We start from the raw sequence: 15,768 nt of genomic DNA, 5'->3' as shown, positions 1-15,768 counted from the left end.
TGTGGCGCTGGGCGGGGGGCTGACACGGGCAGGGAGGGACAGTCAGGCGCGGGGGCTGCACAGAGATGGTGCTACAATGCAGTGCGCGGAGAGGCGGGGCGGGGTGGCCAGAGGCCGAGGGCTGGGGGCAGGCTCCGCAGAGAGGGGCAGGCAGATACTGCTCAGGCGGAGCGGGAGGGGGCAGAGGGTTGAAGGGGCTTGTCTGAGGGGTATCCGACCGTATCCAGTCAGCCCTGGGGCAGCCATCAAAGCTTGAGTCCCGGTGGACCGTGGGAGGTGCCATCTGTGCACACCTGGCACTGGCACAGTGGGCTGTGTGTTGGGGTGAGCGCCCTGGGTTTGTGTGGACAGGCTTGTGTGGAGTGGCTTTGAGCGTTGCTTTCCCCCTGTGGCTGCATCTGTGACTCTGCTGATTTAGTCATTAATTAGTGGGGGGGGGGGGGGGGGGGGGGGGAGCGTTCCAGTGAGAAGTTTCCAGTCTGAGAGGTTGCTTACTGTCTTGCTGTGACTGCCTGTGTGTTGCATGCATTCCTGTCTGTGAGTTAGTGTCTTGCCTCAGATGTTCTTACAGTGCCCCAGTGTATAGATTGAGGATGCTCAGATCCATGTGTGTTAGAGTAAACCCAAACCTTTCCAGCTCAAATCTTTATATGTCCAGAATGAATGACCCCACACACTGACCTACCTATTAATACAACTGGATGCATGCACCCTTAGGGCCAGGAGGCATTGTCCTATTCGGTGTGTACACACAAGCAATCTTTGGCTCATAGGTTATATGGAGGATCCCATGTGACCCCTAGATTTTAATTGCTGAAGCCAGGTGCCCTCACTCTGCCCTTCCTCCCTGCTTTCCTCCTGCACAGGCACTGGTTGTTGAGTGGTGGTGGATTGTAATAGTATACTGAGGGTTAGCAAGTGCCAGGGAGTTGTGACTACATGGTGAAGTGAGGCTTGTTTGAGGAGGGAGACTGTTTATAACTAGTTTGTGTGCTGAGGACCTGTGGGTGCTGAGTTGTCATGGGAGCAGTTTTGCAGTTGTGTATTGGGGTAATATATTTTGGTTCTGTAAAGTGATGCAGTGAAACAAAAGCCAGGCCTAACATACCTAGTGAACTAGGGAGCTCTAATGTGAAGGACTTTTCCTCAGAGTACAAGACTTGTTCAAATTTCATTTTCCCAAATGCTCCTTCTTTGTCCTAGTTTAACTAATCTCTCCTTCCCTCTAAGAAATTCCCATATTGTGAGTACACAGTTCCTCTCTTTCCCCATCAGCAGAAGTGGGGAGACACATAGCATGTAGTCATGATCTGTTCTTGCAGGATCCTTAAGCTTCCATTCAATCTGTTCAGCTCCTCATTGTATGTGATGCCTTGGGTTCAGCTCTCAAGTTTTGGGAAGGCTCACTAGCTAGCTTTCATCACTTATTTTCTCCTGTCTTCCCTGATAAGGTGTGAGATCATGCTGGTGGGGGATCTGTGCTTGACCTGCACAATTATACACAGCCAGGTCACTTGCAATTCCATTGGCTTTTCATAACAAGAACATTTTGGAGGCAGTAGACCAGCATTCCCACACTCACGGCCCCATCAGGAGACATTATACCTTTCCTTTTCTCTCTCTCTCTCTCACACATATATCTATATCTGGTATTTCCTGCTGTCTATAGCATATGCAGTCATATTCTGTGTCTCCTACCTTCTGGTTTCCTCTGCTCCTCCTTTCTGTGACTTTCTTTTCTTTCTTGCTCCTCTTCCTGCCTTCACTTGTCTCCATTTTTGTTTGGGGTTTTGCCGGAGAAAAGCGCCAGTCTAGACGGGATCTTGCGGAAAATAAGCCCTTTTCCGGAAGATCCCTTATTCCTGGCCTTGAAAGTAGGAATAAGGGATCTTCCGGAAAAGGGCTTATTTTCCGCAAGATCCCGTCTAGACTGGCGCTTTTCTCCGGCAAAGCCCTGAGCCGGAAAAAAGCGGCAGCCATGTTCATGCAAATGCCGCGGGGGATATTTAAATCCCCTGCGGCATTTGCAATTCCGACTGGTCTCATTAGCATCCCTTTTCTGGAACGGGGTGCCAATGTAGATACAGCCTACATGTGGTTCTAATAATTTTCTTCACAGGCCAGCCACCCTTGCAGCCTAGACCCAGTTCCTTTGCCCAGTTCCTTTGCCCAGTTCAGTCTTAGCTGGTTCTAGCAGTCCTCTTGGATGGGGTAGTAAGGGAGAACTGACAACCTCAATTACCTCATTCCCCACTCTCAAATAGGATTTGCACCCTTATTTGATGGTTTTACCCACTCCAAGTTTCTCATGGAAAAATACAGAATTCAAGATGGGTTCCAGCATTATGTGACATGGTCACATGTCTCTGCAAGGCCCCTGTCCCTATACTTCACAGGTTGACTCACGCCTTTGAAGTGTCAGCAGTGGGAATGTCCCAAAGCAGCAAATATGAAATTACAGATACGCAATATTCCTAACTTCATCTACAAAGATGATGTATGTATACAAATGTGACAATCGTATTCAGTAGATAGTAACCTTTCCGACAATATAGTACACAAGTCATCTAGCATAAAGCATCTCTCTGTTCTGACACATTCATATTATAAGTATATTTTCATCAAGTATATGACATGCCCCATGTGAGGGCTGTGCCCCACTCTGGCACTCAAAGTGCAGAAGGAGGTGACCTACAAAGACTTTCAATATACCATGCCACTACAGGCACTGGTCACAAAAACTTCCCCAAGAATCACAGTACACAGATTTTGGGGGGTTGCTGCCACCATCAAATAATTTTTATCCCTAAAACTGGGGCTAACACTTGAAACCACCTCCAGGATACCCCAAGCTCTTCTGCCACAAGAGAGCTTGTAAAAAGAAAAGAAAAAAACAAACTGCAATCTCTAGTAGCTGACCCCTTCGCCCGCAGTCTAAGACATGCAGATACACACAGACAGACAGACCTCCTTGTACCTTCCAGGACAGAAGAATTAAATCATCACCTTAAAGTGATTTTTTATTACAAAACAAAAGACATACTTGATAAAGCATACTTGGTTGCTAGATGCTACAGAGCAAATAAGGAAAACAAATTAAAAATACAGAGAAAATCTCTGGAAACAATGCATAGATGGTAAATGGGGAGAGGGGGCATAAATCCACACAGAGCGGTTCAAACCAAACCACAAAATAAAGAAAATACCCTGCTCATGACTAGATTCACTTTTGCCTTGACTTACTTCCAATCTTTCTTTGGTTCAGTCCATTTCTATGCCTGAATTCCCTGGAGGCATGATAGTCCTGCCTGGGTTTAAATCATTCTGTATCTCTCAACTCCTGATTTAACTCTCCCACACAAAGAAAACAGACAGGAAATGTTATACAATTCAGATTTCAGCACTGCAAGCCCATTGGTTCTTCTGGCTACCTGAGTTTAACCCCTTAGTTAGCACTCCTCCTGTCCATTACACCCGAACCCAATCTCTACCCAGATGGAGAATCTGTACTGATGTGAAAGCAGAGAAATGTGGATAGGCCTGAGGGTTTCTGTCCCCCCGCAGATGTGAAATGCCCTGTGCAATAGCTTGCACACTGCAACAATGAGACATTGCATGAGAGGGCTGGAGCTAGAAAGGTTGGTAAAGTCTTTCCCTCTCTGGGTGGGGATTAGGAGTCAGTGTGGCTCCTGGGACCCCCTCTTCCTATAGGGTATGACATGCTCGTTGGGGGTTACATCCTATTTATAGAACCATAGAGCTGGAAGAGACCTCAGGAGGTCATCAAGTCTGGCCCCCTGCCCAAAGCAGGACCAACCCCAACTAAATCAACCCAGCCAGGGCTTTGTCAAGCTGAGACTTAAAAACCTCTAGGGATGGAAATTCCATCACTTACCTAGGAACCCATCCCAGTGCTTCACCACCCTCCTAGGGAAATAGTTTTTCCTAATATCCAACCTAGACCTCCCCCACTGTAACTTGAGCCCATTGCTCCTTGTTCTGCCATCTGTCACTACTGAGAACAGCCTCTCGCCATCCTCTTTGGAACCTCCCTTCAGGAAGTTGAAGGCTGCTATCAAATTCCCCCTCACTCTTCGCTTCTGCAGACCAAACAAGCCCATATCCCTCAGCTTCTCCTCAAAGGTCATGTGCTCCAGCCCCCTAATCATTTTTGTTGCCCTCCCCTGGATCCTCTCCAATGCGTCCACATCCTTTCTGTAATGGAGGCACTGAATTGGTTGTATTACTCCAGATGCGGTCTCACCATTGCTGAATAAAGGGGAATAATCACTTCTCTTACCTCTACTTCAGAGTAAGGGAGGAAAATTAGGAACTCTTCTTCCCCTGTCAGATTCTGCTGCTATTTCATTCACAGGCAGAAAATTCTGGGACCCCCTGAAACTCTTCAACCAGTCATCTGATCCCCCTGTTGCTCCTGACTGAGATTCCCCTGCCTTGGGGCCCTCATCTCCCCAGCCTGGCAGGAGAGAATGTGCAGGGAGAGCTGAGCTCCCCGAGCCATGGAGAAGGAACAGTACCCTCACCTCGTGTTAACATCTGCTCTCTCCCTGCCTCCTGTTTCTCATCTCTCTCTTTCAGGCTCTCTCTGCCACTCTCTCACTCTGCTGCTCACAGGGTGTCCTGCAGTGTCTCTTCAGGAGCTTCCTGCCCTCATGCAGTTAATGCCTGGCCCTAGCTGTGAGCAGCTCTTTCCTTTCTCTCATTTGAAGTGTATCTTGGAAAACAGAAGCAGGCGGGGGTTCAGGCTTGGGAGGGAACAGAGGAGGGAGCCTTTGCCCTCCAGAGACTGAGAGGTGAGTCTGTGCCCTGCTGCACGCCGAGAGAGGAGGAGAGGAAGCTGGCAAGCAGGAGAGCCTGGAACCCACCTCTGACAGAGAGAAGAGTAGAGAATGTTTTCTCGGAAGCGCAGTTTCACCCTCGGAGCCTATGGAGGGTATGTATGTGTACCGGCCCCTCGTTCCCCCTCACCAATCTTGCACAATGCAGCCTTTTCCTGCTGGAACCCTGGTCAAGCTGTGGGAGTGGGTTAAAACTAGAGGGAAACCTCCAGGAAAATTCACATGTGTGTCCCTGCTCCATCACATCAGCCTCATCTCCAGCCTTCTGCTATTGGGACAACTTCCTTTCCTTTCTCCAGCAGGGAGAGAGCATTTCCAGGCCTGCATGGAGTGTGGAGCTGGGGTGGGAGAGTGGTTGGTTGTCTCTTTAAAGGCTGAGACTTTGGTTTTTTTCCCTTCCCATTCCGCCCCTTAGAAGGAGATGCATTTCTCCAGTTCTGATGTTGCTGTAGATGGTGATGGTTGTTTGAGGACAGGTGCATTTTCTTTAGGACTTCTCCTTCTGGAACAGAGTAGTGTAACCAAACCTCTGGTGGTGCGCCTGCAGATTATGAACTGTATCAGGGGCCCTGGAGTGAAAATGTATAGGACTTGGAGTGAAAATGTAGTCGTCCAGGTGACCCAACAGGCCTTCTCTGTCTCTTCCTGAGACTGGGGGTGAGGGGGTCACAAAGGGATTTAGAGGAAATTCTAGACACAGAGTGAGGACTGACAGAGCCACCAGCTAGAGTGTTAGCTTTATCTTGGCAGCAGCTCATTCTCACAGTCTCCACTTCTGCCTTGCTCTCTTTCCCTTGGCGTTCAGGAATCAATCTGCGATGCAGCCGTGGGGAACGCAAAGCTCCAGCTATTGCATGTCCTGGTGTTGTGAGCAGGACATGGTCAGAAGTATAAAGAGCATGATTAGCAGCACTGAGCACTAGGGAGACCCAGGACTGGAATATCAGGGGCTACCACAGAGCAAGAAAAATTATTTTCATCAAATATTTTATTTGATCGCTTCAAATCTGTTTTCTGGTTGTGAGTTACCTGCAGGTAACATTGCAGAGATTCTAATTCTTATGAATTGGGTGATCTAAATGTTTCAGGGAATGGTTCCTACGAACATGCTTCAACTCAAGGATCACTTGCCAACTACTAGTCATGGCTATTACATTGAATTAAATTATCTGTAATTTGCTATTCATGGACATGTGAATAGTCCCCAAAGTCACATGATATTGTTTCTGCTCTGGGGTGAACTCCTAGGATCATGAACAGCTTTCAAGATAACCTTCTTGCATTTTTCAACATGAGCCCTTACTTGTGAAAATAGTTTGAGGATTTGGACACTTCCAGAGAGCAACAACCACTCCTACAAATACTCGTAGAAGGGAAATGAAAGGGCTTGTGACAACTGTTGAAGTGAACATGCAGGTTTTATTTTCAGGATGGAGAAGCACTGGCAGACTATATGTGGAGATGGATCACTGAGAGGGCAGCAAAGGGGCTTCTGCAGGATTTAAGGGCTGAATGTGGAAATTGCAGGACTGGAATAGCAGTGCATGCTAGGTCAGAGTTACCTAGCTATCTTTCTATTTAAAAAGTAAGCAGTGGCTAGTGAGAATAATTTGAGGGGCGAGTTCCTGTTTGTTTTTCCGTTCAAAGGTAGTTCAACTGGATGGTTACGATACTTTTCTTCATAAATAAATATCTCTTTAAAAAGTGACAGGAGTTTAACCAGTTCACAGTCACTTTTTAATCTCCTTCTCTTGCCCCCTGCTACTTTTCTTTCTCAGCCCAATTTCCTCTGTAACTTTGATTGGCCGGTGAAATTTTGTCTTTCCTTGATAGAAGAATGTGCAGCTTATTCCCCTACAAACTCCTTCCTTGTGGGCCTGCAGTACTGTTAAGTTTAAAATTCATGAGTCTGTCTCCCAACAATAATGAAATTTGCTTTAAAAGTTTAAATCCCTATTTTTGTTGTTTTCTGATATTTTTGAATCCCCACTGCCAGCCTGTAATGTGTGTGTTACAGCTTACACTATGGCTGTGTCTACACTGGGCCACTTATTCCGGAAAAGCAGCCGCTTTTCCGGAATAAGCTGTGAGCTGTCTACACTGGCCGCTTGAATTTCCGGGAAAGCAATGATGCTGTACTGTACAAAATCAGCCGCTTTCCGGAAACGCTACGCTGCTCCCGATCGGGCAAAAGTCCTTTTTCCAGAAAAGCTTTTCCAGAAAAGGGCCAGTGTAGACAGCTTTTCCGGAAAAGCAGAAGAAACGGAAAAAAGCGGTTTGGACGCCACGAGACCCCGTAGGAGCCCTGGACTTCCTGGTAACCCGAGCTGTTAAAGAGCTCGGAGGCAGCTGGGCGCACGTGGCAGGAGCGTGCCGCAGACCCTGCTGCCTGAGCTCTGCCACGTGCCGCTGTGCTGCCCAGGATTCACTCGCAGCCCAGCATGGCAGCTCTGGGTGGTGAGCCACCTGCACCCCCAGCTCAGGAGGCCCCCAGGGGCCGCAAACGCCGGGTCCCATCCTGGACCCCCAGGGAGTTGGAGTCCCTCCTGGACCTCTGGCAGGAGGAGGAGGGTCTCCATGACCTGCATTCACATCGACGCAATGTTGACATTTACACCCGGATGGCCGACAACCTTGCGCAGCAGGGACACCCCAGCTGCAATTGTGAGCAGGTCTGCTCCAAGTTGAAGGAGCTGCGGCTGGGGTACGTGCGGGCCAGTGAGGGGAGGGGGGCAGGACCAGATGCCTGCCCCTACTACGACAGGATGAACGCGTTTCTGGGCCAGCCAGCCCCACAAGGTCCGCCAGTCCCAGTGGACACCTGCCAGCACCACCCCATCATCCGACCCACCGAGCCGGAGGAGGGAGAGGACAGCGGCGGCGCGGCGGCTAGAGAGGAGGCCAGCATTGCCACCCAGCAGGCCCCCTCCAGCAGCTCTGCCGAGGCCGAGGCCGGGGAGGAACCCACTGGTGAGTGTTTGCAGTTTGCACCCCCAAAGGGCGGTGGGGGGGAGAGCCAGGCGCCCGGAGGGGAGAGGGGAAAAGCATGTCACTCAGGTCATGTGAGCTGCACGCTGCGTAGCATGAGGCAGCAAGCAGCACGTGCAACCATGTGCAGCCTGGTGACCGAGCGGCACGTGGCCGCGGCAGGCAGCTGCAGGGCACTCCTGAGACCGTGCTGCTCACACACATTTGGCGGGACCAGGGGGAAGGGTGGATGCCGGCTGGAACCATCCAGGGCCCCAGGGACTCAGCCCAGAACCCGCACCTCTGCCAAGGGTGCAGCACGGAGAATGGCACACTGTCCCATGCCTGGCTGTGAGGCACAGCCAACTGCTCCTGGGGAAAACCGCAGCGTCACAGTCCCTCGCTTGCTCCCGGTGCCTTGGCTGGTTCCCCGAGGGAAATCCCCACTGTGGCCACACATGTCCCTGGGCTACACATGTCCTGAGTGGGCCTTGCGGGAGGGATAGTGGGAGGGAGAAGGGCCCCTGAGTTTTGCTGCAAGGATGGGACACCCCTCCCACCCAGTCACTCCTCTGGTTCCGTTCATGAGATATCCCACGCGAGGGGATCTGAGAGCCCAGACCGCCTCTGCCAGATGTGCTCCCAGGCACTGTGTGGGGATGCATCTCGCTCCCTGTCAAACACCACTGATTAGGCCAAAGCTTTTCACAGTCTCCACCGGCAGGGAGTTCCACAGGTGAACGCAGCACAAGCACCCTCCCGCCCTCCACGGGGCCAGGATCCAGACCGGTGCTTACAATACTGGAGGGAGGACCCTACTCCAGGGGCGGTCCTCCTTGCCAACATACAACACGGGGGCAGGAGGGGAACCGAGTGGGCCCAAGCCACACAACTGTGGGGTCACCTGGGCTCGGGTGGAGGGCATGAGGTGTGGGGACAGTGGACGGCCTGCCTGACTGACCCATCCTTTCTTCTGTTCCCTGCAGCGGGACCCAGCACCCAGACCTTCCACTGCTGCAGCAGCGGTACCCCCATCTGGCCAACCCCGGAGGCGCAGGCTGCATCAGAGGGACCAGCTTCTGCGCTGCCACGTGAACGCCATGGAGGGCATCCAGGGCTCCATTGCCGAGTGGGTGCAGGAGGACCTGCAGTGGCGGCAGGAGGGCTGGGCTGCCTTCCTCGAAGAGTGCCGAGGGATGCGCAGCTCGCTTGACATGCTGACAGCACATTTCGTGCACGCCATACACTATGGCATGGCCGGACCCCATGCCCCCCCACATCCCTCCCGTAGCACAGCCCACGCCCCCTGCTATCCCTGCTCCTATCCCAGCTCCTGCCCCTGCCCCTGCCCCTGCCGCTGCCGCTGCCCCTGCTCCTCGCCACCTCCCCGTGCAGGCTGCCCCGATGCGGTCTGCCCAGCGTGTGCAGCTCCCCCCCCGGAGGAGCGCTCGCAGGGGCCGCACGTCGCAATAACTGCCCCCCCTCCCTGTCCCAGGTGAAGGTCTTCCCCCCCCCCCCCCCCGCCTTGTAAATAAAAAGTTGTCTATTTTTCAATTCATTCTTGTGTTGGTTCTTGTGTTACTCTAGTAACTGTAAAAAATGATTTGAGATGCCAATTAGCCACTTAAATTTAACAGGGTTACAAACTGTGGACAACAACTTCTTTACTCTATCACCGGGCGGGGGGGGGGGGCTTTGTAAGTGGTCATTGGTTTGTGGTGCATAAAGAAATACTGAGACTTTTCAGTAAAATGTAAACCACAAACTATATTTACATAGCTAACAAGCAAGAACGGTGAAAAGATGCACACTACAGATTATTAAACATAGTCTAAGTGCAGGGAGGACAATTGGGTAGTGTTGCTGGCCACCTCAATCCTTTGGTCCTTCCGGGCCTCGGGAGAGGAAAAGCCAGGAGATCCCTCATCAGAAGATGAGTGGAATCAGGTACGCTGACTTGAGCCTTCCGCACGAACCCCGAATCCTCTTGGCTGTTCTTCAGGACAGGCGATGGTGGCCTAAACCCTAGCCTAAACTAAAAAGAAAAACCCTACCTAAGCCCGACGCACCCGACGAACAGTCACGATGACGGCCGATGTGCTTTGACCCGACGCTTTACAATTGGGAGGGAGGTAAGGGGTGGGGGTGCGGAAGGGTAGGGGATAGGAGGGAGTAGACTGGGGAGACCCAGGCGACCCTACTACAGGGCTTGGGCAAATATGTCCACCAGGGCCTCTCTGATGCGCACCGCATCCTGGTGTGCCTGGTGGATGGCAGCTGTGTCGGGCAGTTCCAACGTCTGTGCCTCGGCTGCCATCCATGCAGGGAGGAAGGCCTCCCCACTGCGCTCCGCAATGTTGTGAAGCACGCAGCACGCGGCCAGTGCCTCCGTTGCATTCTGCTCACCCATCTTGAGACGGGTGAGCAGACAACGGAAGCGGGCCTTTAAACGTCCAAAGGCCAGCTCCACTGGGTTTTGGACCCGGTTGAGGTGGTCGTTGAACCGGACCCGGTTCTGGTCCGGCTGCCCCATGTACGGCCGCATTAGCCAGGGCATCGGGGGTAGGCCGCGTCCCCGACGACGCAGATGGGCATAGGCACATCCCTGACAGTCAAGTCCTGCCAGGGGAAGTAGGTGCCCGCCTCCAACCTGCGAAACAGTCCAGAGTTCCGGAGGATGTGGGTGTCGTGTGCCCGGCCGGACCAGCCCCCATAAATGTCCACGAAGTGGCCCCAGTGGTCCACGAGGGCCTGCAAAACAATGGAGCAGTACCCCTTGCGGTTCATGAAATGGCCCGCTCGATGCTCCGGGGCCCGGATGGTGATGTGGGTGGCGTCCAGGGCTCCCCCGCAGTTGGGGAACCCGAGGGCAGCAAAGCCGGCCATGGTCTCATCGACGTCGCACAGGCAGATGATTCGCGGGAGCAGGACGTCGTTGATGGTGTGGACAACCTGCAGAAGGGAGCAGAGAAACACAAGGGAACACATCACTTATGGCAGGGGTGAGTGTGCGCTCCCTTGCCCCCCCCTTGATTCCCTCTGTCCTCACACACACACACACACACACACACACACACACACCAGGGCCCCCCTCGCCCCACGGCCACCCCCACCACCAGTGGGCCTGTGCAAGGGAGGGACGGGCCAAACCCCTGGGCGACCCAGCCTGGAGTCTTGCTGTCCCTGGGCCTGGAGTGCAGCACCCTCCCCCCATCCTACTCCCCCTGGGACCTCCATGACGATCACTCCGACAGTTGATTTTCCCACCCCGAACTGCTGTGCCACCGAGCGGTAGCTGTCCGGTGTGGCCAGATTCCACAGCGCCATGGCGACCTTCTTCTTCATGGGGATGGGTGCCTGCAGCCGGGTGGTGGCTCTCTGCAGCGCGGGGGTGAGCCATTTGCACAGCTGCAGGAAGGTCCGCTTTCTCATCCGGAAATTCCGGATCCATTGCTGGTCGTCCCATAGTCCGAGGACCACCCGGTCCCACCAGTCGGTGCTGCTCTCCAAACTCCAGACGGGCCGGTCTACGGTCGGGTGCTGATGCGACATGGTTGCCCCGGCCTCCCTGGTGAGGGAGTCCAAGGCGATCTCTGCCTCCTGGTACATGAACACCAGGGCACCGGCCTCCAGCACGAGCAGCAGGCACTTGTACAGCCCCAACAGGGGCCTGAGCAGGCACATGGCCACCCACGGCTCCATAGCAGACAGAGCAGGGCAGAAAAAACAAAACGCAGGGAAAAGCAGTTGGGGGCCAAAGGGTGGTGTCCCCAAAACTCTGAGGGCAACCACCGAACCTGCGAAGGGTGCCAGTCCCTGGCATAGGCCCCAAGGCACAGGAGCAGGAGACCAATGGCTGTCCGGCGAGACCCCTTTAAGCACGTGTCTGAACGGCGCTCTGGCCCCGCTCCCAGAAAGGTCTGGTGGCCTTTGCCCTCTTCAAAATGGCTCCGGGCTTCTGCTTTTCCGGAAAAGCGCACCACCAATGTAGACGCGCTTTTCCAGAAAAGCGCATCGTTATAACGGTAACTCCGGGGCCAATGTAGACGCTCCTTTTCCGGAAAAACTTAAAACGGAAAACTGTTCCGTTTTAAGCATTTCCGGAAAAAGGTGCCAGTGTAGACACAGCCTATATGTATAGTGAGGTAAGTGATTTTACTGAGGCAGCTCTCACTAGAGGGTCCAGCCAAGACTGGGGACCTGTTGGTCTAGGCATTGTCCATTTGCACAGTAAAAGATCGTCCCTGGCCCAGAGGCTGGACAGTTATGCATGGTGGTGAGTTTGTGATGTGGAAGCCAGAACTGGGACTCAGCCAGACTCCTGTCATAGCAGGGCCACTGATGTTCCATTAGAATGATTAGATGGGAACAACTTTTAATCCTTGTTGAGCAAGGAAGGATTCAGACTCGGGATCTGCAGATTTAAGGGTCTATTGCACATTAAAAAGGACTGAGGCATTCAGTCCTGCAAAAGCACTAAACTTGTACCTTTAAAAATGAGGCTTCTTTCCGGAGAGTTGAGTTTATTAAATGAAATTCTGATCTCCTTTGGCTCCTACAAAGGCAGAGTCATCTGCTCTCTGGGGACACAGCATAAATCTCCCATGCTGTGCCGCCAATCTCAGATGCACTCTGTTTGTCTGGCTCTTTTCTTAAAGGAGCAGCTCCCATTAACCAACTACAAAAATAAAAATTCAAAAAGAAAATAAATATTCACACAACATACAAAATTAAGTAGTTTGCAAAATTAAGGTTTGAATATAGACATGCCAATTATTACCCCAGGCTCCTCAGACTAACTTATATATTGTTTTACTCCCATATGGGTCATAAACAGGTATATTATCAACTTTCAGTTGCACAGCACAAATCTCCTCTACTTCAGCTATAGGAGCATCTAATGGGGGAAGCATGCCATTATCCACTATGTGGATCATTTCACATAGTGGGCAGAAACCAAAGGCACTGATAGGGTTGCCAACTTTCCTGACCAGATACCATTGCTGCAAATGGTATCCGGTCCATCTGGCTGGGAGAATTGGCAACCCAGTTAGGCACAAGTGGTTACACAGGTACACTTGTGAGACAGTAGTGGAATGCAGATCCTCAGGATTCTTGACCTGCAGAGCTGATTGTGGCCTGATAGTTACAAGGCAGTGAAGAGAAATGTTACAACAAATAACACCGCTGTTTGGTCATCCGTGGGGTATGATCCTGGGATCACTGATATTAAAGCATGAGCCTTTTATGGATCTCTTAGCTTGGAAATAGCAGGGGAATCCGAAACCTCTGTGTGGTTTATCTGCTAGAAGGGGACACAGAGCCACACTGTGTTAGCATGAGTTATAGAAGTACTTACTTTTCATATCCTGTCTGCAAGGTTGTATGACAAAAGTGGACAAGACCTACCTCTTATTCCCTGCTGTGCCTGTTAAATGCCCCCATGCAGCCTCGGTTACCTGTGAAATCACAGTTCTCTCCCACACCAGCTTTGACCTTTATTAAATATTGTGAGTGGCACAGAAAAGCTAACAGCTGCTATTAAGAGTGCTAGGGCTAAACCTTATGGCTGCTGTCAGCTGAGCTTGCAGTATAATGCAGATTCTTCTAGACTGCTAGACATAGGATTGCTGTTTGACTTTTTTTCCCCCAGATTGCATGACCGCTGCAGCCTTTCATGTCTTCGTGAGATGGCCTATAGCAGAGGTAGGGTTGCCAGATGGTTTAACGAAAAATACTGAACCCCCTCTCCCCCCCCAAAAAAAATACTGGGAAAAAAATTCTGTTGAGGAAAAAAAAAGGGGGGGGAGACCAAAGTTGTTGAGCAAAAGAAAAGGACAGCCGTTATTAGACAAATAAACAAACAAAAATCAGCATGGTCCCTTTAAGAGGAGGCTTTTTTGCCGGTGGCCATCTTGTTTTTCTGTTTTAGCTACAAAACAATCCCCTGCGGAACCAGGAAAGCAGGGGGGTCCAGCAGGAGGGTCTGGATGGCCCAGCGGAGAGTCTGGGAGGAGGGGCTGTGTGAGGTCCGGGGGCTGGGCCCGGTTGCTGTGTGTGTCGTAAGGTTACCAGGTGTCCGGTATTTTCGCTTCCTGGCAGGGGGAAAAAGAAAAACAGAAAATACCGGACATTTTAGGTGTTCGGTATTTTCTGATTTTTTTTTTTAACCGGACAGGAGGCGAAAATACCAGACACCTGGCAACCCTAAGCAGAGGCCAAAGTCAAGATACATTTGCAACAGTTGGCAACTGTTTCAGGCAACAGGCCCTCTTCTGCTCTGCTCAACCCCTGCCTTTACAATGATAGTTCTACCCCCTGCTTTTCTTCTTTGCATGCCCTGGCTCTGGTAGCAAGGCTGCAACAAGTGGGTCTATCCTTAGGTCCTGGGTTCAGTGATTCCAGGGACTTTTTAGCCTTTCCGATACTGAGAACTCTTGAGGTGGCTGATTCTTGGGAACCTGATAGTTTTTAATAGTTCAGAGGCTGATCCCAGCGTGGGTATCTCCCCCTCCTGAAAACCCTCCTCTGCTTCCCTGCGTTTTGTTCTGCCTGGGACTTGCCTGTCTTGTCATTGCAACCCAGCCATTAGATTAGGACCCTGGAGCAGGGAGGTGGTTTGGCTGAGAATGTATATGCAGGGGATTGAGAATGTAGGGTTGACAGGTGTCCAGTATTGACCTGGACAGTCTAGTATTTTTGCCTCCTGTCTGGTAAAAAAAAATCAGAAAATACCGGACACCTAAAATATCTGGTATTTTTTGTTTATTTTCCCCTGCCAGGAGGCGAAAATACCAGACACTTGGCAACCCTACGACACACTCAGCAACTGGGCCCAGCCCTTGGACCCTCCCTGGAGTCCATCTCCCTGGACTCTCCGCTGGGTCGCCCGGACCCCCCGGCTTACCTGGTTCCTTGGGGGCTTGTCTTGTGGCTGGAACAGAAAAACAAGATGGCCATCAGCAAAAAAGCCTCTTCTTAAAGGGGCCATGCTGATTTTTTTTTTTTAATTTTTTTTTTTTTTGCTTAATAACTGCTGTCGGGGTCCCTTTTTAAAGATTTGCTCAACACCTTTGGTCTCCCCCTTTTTTTTCTCAGCAGAATTTTTTCCTTAAGTGTTTTGTTCAGTATTTTTGGTTAAACCATTTGGCAGCCCTACATTGGGAAGTGATTTGTGGGGAAGTTGTTGCAAGTGGGCAGGGACAAGGAACCAGTGGCAAGCAGTGGGGGAGAGGCACGTCTGAGAGGGTTGCAGGGATATGTGAACCAGGAGTTTTCTCTTGCTGGGTGGGGAAGGAAGTAGGCCAGGGCAGTTTTGGGGAGGGACTGAGTGCTACACAGGTTAATGACAATTATCTCCCTTCAGGAGAGCTGATGAGGTGGAACACTGCATCAGTGACATCCTAGATTCTCCCGCCCAGGACTCCCAGACTGCACTTACCCCTGCTGTTCACAAGGTAAGGAGCTGCCTGCCCAGAGATGGGAATATGCCTAAAGCATCTGAGAACAGGAAGGCAGGCAATAGGCACCATAATGGTGTGTGTGTGTGTGGTGAGCACAGGTATGTATTTCTCAGTGAGTGCCCTAAAAACAGGTCCATCTAGTTTAATGTCCCATCTGCTGACACAACAAAGTAGGCCATTGTCTTGGTCTTTCAGATGTAACTAGTCCATGTGGCCCAGAATCCTGGCTCATTCAGTACCAGATCAGGCTGCTCTTCTGCCTTTATCAGTGCAAGGTGAAAACAATGCACCTGGCCAGTAGTTCGGTAATATGCCATCCATGTAGGAAGAGGGTTTCCTTCCTCACATCCGCCGATGAATAATTGCTGCCATGCATCATGAGAACCCTTGTGATTTTTGTCATACTGGTGTTACTGGCAGATAACATTCTTTCTCATCAAAATGTAAGGTCTCTTTCTGTGTTCTCCTTTTCTCTTCAC

At 51.3% G+C, this 15,768-nt stretch overlaps 1 protein-coding gene across 6 annotated transcripts in view; it reads left to right on the top strand.

Moving 5' to 3' along the window:
• Nucleotides 1–15,768, top strand: part of LOC102455908 (rap1 GTPase-activating protein 1) — a 78,484-nt gene that overhangs the window by 195 nt on the left and 62,521 nt on the right. For all 6 annotated transcript variants that reach the window (XM_075903319.1, XM_075903341.1, XM_075903337.1 and 3 more), the window contains exon 2: nt 15,193–15,283. The gene's annotated coding sequence lies outside the window, so the exon portion shown is untranslated. The remainder of the gene's footprint in view (nt 1–15,192; nt 15,284–15,768) is intronic.

Source organism: Pelodiscus sinensis, chromosome 1, assembly GCF_049634645.1.
Source record: "Pelodiscus sinensis isolate JC-2024 chromosome 1, ASM4963464v1, whole genome shotgun sequence".
In the NCBI taxonomy this organism is placed as follows: domain Eukaryota; kingdom Metazoa; phylum Chordata; order Testudines; family Trionychidae; genus Pelodiscus; species Pelodiscus sinensis.
Note: the sequence above shows the minus strand (reverse complement) of the source record. Positions and strands in the feature narration are given on the sequence as shown.